This window comes from Prionailurus bengalensis, chromosome A2, assembly GCF_016509475.1.
Source record: "Prionailurus bengalensis isolate Pbe53 chromosome A2, Fcat_Pben_1.1_paternal_pri, whole genome shotgun sequence".
NCBI classification, from domain to species: domain Eukaryota; kingdom Metazoa; phylum Chordata; class Mammalia; order Carnivora; family Felidae; genus Prionailurus; species Prionailurus bengalensis.
Genome location: NC_057348.1, coordinates 26,686,164 through 26,692,442, shown reverse-complemented (window position 1 = coordinate 26,692,442; position 6,279 = coordinate 26,686,164).

Genomic DNA, 6,279 nt, shown 5'->3' with positions numbered 1-6,279 from the left:
GCGTGAGCAGGGCGGGCAGGGGCGGGGGAGGGGGGTTCCTAAGGAAGACTGGGAGGAAGAGGCAGGCTGCAGGAAAGACCTTCTGGCTGTTTCTGAGTGGTTCTGCAGAAGCAGCCCCTGAGACTTATTTGGGAAGTGATTCTAGAAAACACCAATGGGGGTGTGGAAGTAAGACAGGGGAGGAAGGTAGCCAGTAAAGGGTGTGTTATCAGCTCTGCTACAGCTGTGGGTAAGTGGAGCTCAGTCCCACAAGGATCCCCGGGAATCTGTGTAGAATACACACACCAGAGATCTCTTAGCCAGGGCGAGGTTGAGATGCGTCTGCATCAGTCCTGTCAGTCACTGCTAGGGAGGGTGCTGCTAGTGTTGGGGCTGATGCGAATTCCTGAGCACTTTTTGTCCGCCCTACAGAGGACAGAGTGGCCATCTGTGGCTCTGCAGAGAGTCCTTAGCCCAGAGGCATTGATACCAGCCACTGGAGCCCCCTGAGGTGGTAAGGCCCAAGGGACATGTACAAAGACTCTGCCTGCGGTCTCTGAGAAGGGCCAAGCAGGGAGTGCCTAGACCAGATCCTGGGCGGGGGTCATGGGAGCAGAAAGCACTGGTACCCAGGCTCCTGGAGCGTGAACTGGAGAGGCTGCAAAACCTACGGAGAGGTGCGAACACCCTATGCAGCAGACCAGCAGCAGCTCAAGTCCTGTGTAAACCAGTGGTGTGGGGCCCTGGGGTTAGCAGGGCTTCAAATGTGCCAAGAGGGCCTGGGGTGGAGGGGACAGAGTGTGGGAACCTTCAGCCAGGAGCCATGGCGGCTGGGACTTGGGCTGCAGTCCCAGTAGGGTGAAGATCGGTGCTCAAAGCCTGAGAGGACAACTTTGAGCAGGCTTGGCTGAAGAAGTCAGAAGAGGGGACCCAGCCAGGCACCACTCCCCCCACCCCCACCACACAATCCCATTCCCCCATTTTTCCCAGTGCAGATCACTCTCAGGGATTAAAGGGGGAGTTTGCTGGTGGCCCCACCTAACTCTTTTTTTTTCTTCTAAGTTTATTTGAGAGAGGGAGCATGAGCAGTGGAGGGGCAGAGAGAGAGGGAGAGAGAGAATCCCAAGCAGGCTCTGTGCTGTCAGCACAGAGCCCAAGGCAGGGCTCAAACTCACAAACCTGGAGATCGTGACCTGAGCCCCAGTCAAGAGCCAGATGCACAGCCAACTGAGTGACCCAGGTGCCCCCTTCCCCCCCCCCCCCCCCGCCACCAACTGACTCTTCTGCAGACCCTTCCTTACATGTGCATGGTGGAGAATGCCTGGCAGCTTGGATGTGCTCCACTCCTCCCATTTTGTTCCACGTGGCAGGGCCTTCTGTTCACACCTGACAGTCAGCGCTAACAAAGGGCTCCCGCTGAACCCAGTCACCCTTCCTTCCGTATCCCCAGGACTGACTGAGGCCAGCTGAATGGGGGTTTTCTGCAGGCCCTGGACTCTGACCACACCACTCCTCTTCACTTAGCTGACTCACTTCTCAGAATACTTTATAAAATTTAAAAAAACAGGGGCACCTGGGTGGCTCAGGTGGTTAAGCATCTGACTTCAGCTCAAGTCATGATCTCATGTCCATGAGTTCGAGCCCCGCATCAGGCTCTGTGCTGACAGCTCAGAGCCTGGAACTGCTTCAGATTCTGTGTCTCCCTCTCTCTGCCCCTCCCCTTCTCATGTTCTGTCTCTCTCTGTCTCAAAAATAAATAAAAACATTAAAAATTTTTTTTTATTTAAAAAAACCAATAAGGACTTCTTTTTTTTTTAACGTTTATTTATTTTTGAGACAGAGAGAGACAGAGCATGAATGGGGGAGGGTCAGAGAGAGGGAGACACAGAATCTGAAACAGGCTCCAGGCTCTGAGCTGTCAGCACAGAGCCCGACGCGGGGCTTGAACTCATGAAATCATGACCTGAGCCGAAGTCAGCCACTGAACCAACTGAGCCACCCAGGCACCCCAGGACTTCTAAAGTAACTCCATGGCTAGGGCTAGGCAGAGCTCTTAGCAGTGGTCCCTATTTTAAAAGGACATGGGAGGTGCGTGGGTGGTTCAGTCGGTTAAGGGGCCGAGTCTTGACTTCAGCTCAGGTCACAATCTCACAGTTCGTGGGTTCAGACCCTGTATCAGGCTCTGTGCTGGCAGCTCAGAGCCTGCTTGGGATTCTCTCTCTCTCTGCCTCTCAATCTGTTCCTCTCTGGCTTGTGTTCTCTCTCTCTCTCAAAATAAATAAACAAACTTTTAAAAATAAAAATAAAAAAATGACATGGGATGGCCACCTGGTTGTGAGAGAAGATTCGTGGCACTCTTCTAAATTTTTTTTTTCAACGTTTATTTATTTTTGGGACAGAGAGAGACAGAGCATGAACGGGGGAGGGGCAGAGAGAGAGGGAGACACAGAATCGGAAACAGGCTCCAGGCTCCAAGCCATCAGCCCAGAGCCCGACACGGGGCTCGAACTCACGGACCGCGAGATCGTGACCTGGCTGAAGTCGGACGCTTAACCGACTGCGCCACCCAGGCGCCCCTCGTGGCACTCTTCTAAAAGCTGTCTCACACAGCACTTTAAAGAAGATTGAGAAAGCGTCAATGAGATGACTCAGAACTGGGGACAGCGTCTCCTGGAGAGGGGGAGCTTGGAAAGGCAGCACACTGGAATGGCTGGTGCCCCACCCAGGTCCCCTCGACCAGTCTTCACTCCTCTTGGAGAACTGCCCTCAGGCTATTCATACCTCCTCTGCTCACTGGGGCAAAAAAGAGAGGCCAGCAAGTGTGGGAGTTTACATCACTACAGGATGGTCCACAGCTCCTGACCGCCTGGCTGGGAACCAGAAAGCCCAGCTGCCTGTCTTGCAGCAGGACAACCATGAGGTGCAATTTACAGTCCAGGGCTCCCCATGGGATCAAACCAAAGCTGGAACTTGGCCTGAAAGTGTCCCTTTGCTTGGTTGTTTCCCCTTTCCTGTCCTGCTCCTCCACTCCCCTACGTGTGTCCCCCAGGAGCCCATCCTTAATAAATTACCTGCAGGGTGCCTGAGTGGCTCAGTCAGTTAAGCATTCAACTTTGGCTCAGGTCATGATCTCATGCTCCTGAGTTCGAGCCCCATATCAGGCTCTGTGCCGACAGCTCAGAGCCTGGAGTCTGCTTCAGATTCTGTGTCTCCCTCTCTATCTGCCCTCTCCCTGCTCACTCTCTGCCTCTCTCTGTCTCTCTCTATCTCTCTCTCTCTCTCTCTCTCTCAAAAATAAATAAACATTTAAAAAAATTTTAAATCACCTGCATGAGAATCCTCACCCCAAAGTCGGCTTCTGGGGGAGCCATCCCAAGAGAGGCAGCGGCCAAGGCCAACTGGATGGGACTGAGCCTGGGCCTGGGCTAGGAGACAAGACACCCAGCATGTAGGAATTGTCACCCACAGGGTCAGGTCTCCATGAATAAAGGGCATGTGCTGTTGCATGCTGGGGAATGTGAGGCTGAGACTACGGGACATGCCCCCTCCCGCCTCCCCTCCTCCTCAACCAGGGGCAGGTCTCTGCTGGCACATCCTCCAAATGATGAAAGGGAGCCCAGATGACCATCAGGCATACCACCAAAACCCACCAAGGAGATGGCATTCTAGAACCAGCCCCCTTAGGGTCCCCTGGGGTGGGCATCACAAAATGCCAAACACCCATGAGGTTCTCAACATCATTGCCAGGGCATTGTGGCCACTACAGGGACCTCCAGGTCAGCTCAGGATTGGGGCAAGACAGAGAGTCCAAGAAAATGGCTGGAGAGAGTTGAGTCAGTCATTACTCACCCACTAGGCATCAAGGACTGGGTAGGCACGGGGGATACCACAGTGAAGAAGACCAGACACAGTCCCTGCTCAGAGTCCCCGTGGGGAACCCAGATCAAAAGGCAATATGACTTGATAAGGGCTATGCTGGGAAAGACTGTGGGATCAAGGAAGGTCTCCTGGAGGAAGCAGCATCCACACTGAGCCTTGGGAGTTTGCAGGAGTTCCCCAGGCAAAGAGGGGAAGGAGGCCAGGCCAGGGAGCAGCATGAACAAGGCCTGGAAGCTGGAGAGGACTGGGAGGGGAAGAGATGAATAACAAGGGCTGAGCAGGCAGGGGTGACAGCCTTAAGGGCCTTGTGGGCTGGGGGACGGGGCTAGGACTTTGTCCAGGGGCTGTGCAGACACACTGAGAGATTGAAGCTGGGGAATGACACGGCCAGATCTGCAGTTTTTGAGAATTCCTCCTGGCTGCCGTAAGGAGAAGGCAGTGGAGAAAGCGAGGCCAGGGTGAAGAGGCTGCTGTATCATCCCAAGAGGTGGCCTGGACCAGGAGATGCACAGGGATGGAACAAAGGGGACCAGTCGCAGTTAATCGCGAAGTAAAACGGGTAAGACAGGAGAACTGATTTTTCTCACCATTGCGGTGGACAATCCTTTAGGAATCTCTGCAAGCTTCTCGTGGCCTCAGAATTTGGGGCTCATATCTCCTTACCCTCTCCCCACCTAGACGCCACTCCTCTCTCCCAAGACTGAGGAGGGGGAACGTAAGGGGAGGTAAGGGGGAGGGCTTTCCAGCAGCTGTAATTCTGGTCCTCACCAGCAGGTGGCAGACCAAGACAGAAAGGGGAAGAGCCGCAAGGTTACCTCTGCCCACCCAGTCTGGCGAAAGGCGCTCCGCTTAATGGACAGGATGCCTGGGATTTACCAATGGGCAGTGAATTTACTATTACACTAATAGCAGCATAAGAGCAGCACCCAAACTCTATAGGAATTGCTGCTGTAGGCTCTGTGCAGAGGTTTATATGAATTACCTCATTTCATCCTCACAGCCCTATGTGGTGGGAACCATTGTTACCTCCTTTTACACATGAGGAAAATGAGGCTCAGAGAGGCCAAGGGACTTGTCCAAAGTCAGGCGCCTAAAAAGCTTCCGATTAAGGATTGGAATCCCAGGTCCATCTACGTCACTACAGGAAACAAATCCTTCAGAAATACTTGCCCTAAAACTCCTCAGGGATGAACAATGTTTTTCTCTCCCTCCTCCCTCCCCTCCTCCTTCTCCTTCCTCCTCCTCCTCCTCCTGAATGCCTCTGAAGACTTTTGAAAATTGCCCAGAACCTCTGAGTCAACGTTCTCAAAATCCACCATCATTGCTTTGAGAGACAAAGAGGGAGTCGGTCTGAGTGATATGCAACTCCTCTTTTCAAAACCGTCCCACATTTTGTAAGCCTTGCTCCCCTCTACAAGATTGTGAGTCAGGAAGGAACAGATGTTTGCAGCCTATTTTGCACATGGAGAAGGAGAGGCTACGAGCTGTGCCCAGGCCACACAGTGAGACAAAGCAAAGCCAGATCTAGACCCTGTCCTTGACCCTGCAACACCAACCGTCTTTTCATAAATCATCTGTGTCTGCATTCCAAGCCCTCCTTGGTGCCAAGACCTGTGCTAGGTTCTGGGTCCACCACCCCCATTCCTGCCCATGGCATGAGGTCCAAATGTTGCATTTCAGACCCTCATCTTGCCAGAAGCCAGGCTTCGGACCTTCAGCCAATCAAGACCTCCAGGCAACCAAGCTTTTAGTGCAGCTCATAAGTCATATTTCAGCAAGACTCCAAGCAGATGGGGAAAAATTAATAAGCGGGTAAAATTCCTTTTCTCTCCTCCCATCCCACCAAGATCCAAGCTGGTAGATAATTATGGGATGGCTGCCAAAGGAGTTTGATCTTCAGGGCTGACTTACGGCATTTTTACTGCTCTGGCTGACAGCCAGTTTAGTCACTGCCCTTTACAATGTCGTGAATGCTCTCTGTACTGCAGGAAATCAGAAGCGGTATGCCAGCCATGACTGAATCAGGGAGAAAAGGAACGGGGGGCAGCTGAGGCAGGGGCTGGACCAGAAGAAGGAGCAAAGGAAGAAGCCACGTTTTTGCTTGCCTAGAGGGGACAGTACTAATACTCTTACAATGAGTCAGGGCTGTGTTGGGCACTCTACGTACTTAGACTATTTCATTTCATCCTCCATCATTTATTCACCCACTCCTCCAATATTTATTGAGTGACTGCAATGTGCCAAGCTCTATTTTAGACCCAGGGGGTAAACTAATAAACAAGACAGACCAGGTCCCAGGCTTTGTGGAACTGCCATTCAGGTGCAGGAGCTGAACAATGAAAAAATAATAAACAGAGAACCCAGGAAGCTAGTTTGCATTGAGGGTCAGGGAAGGCTTATCTGAGGAGGAGATAATTGAGT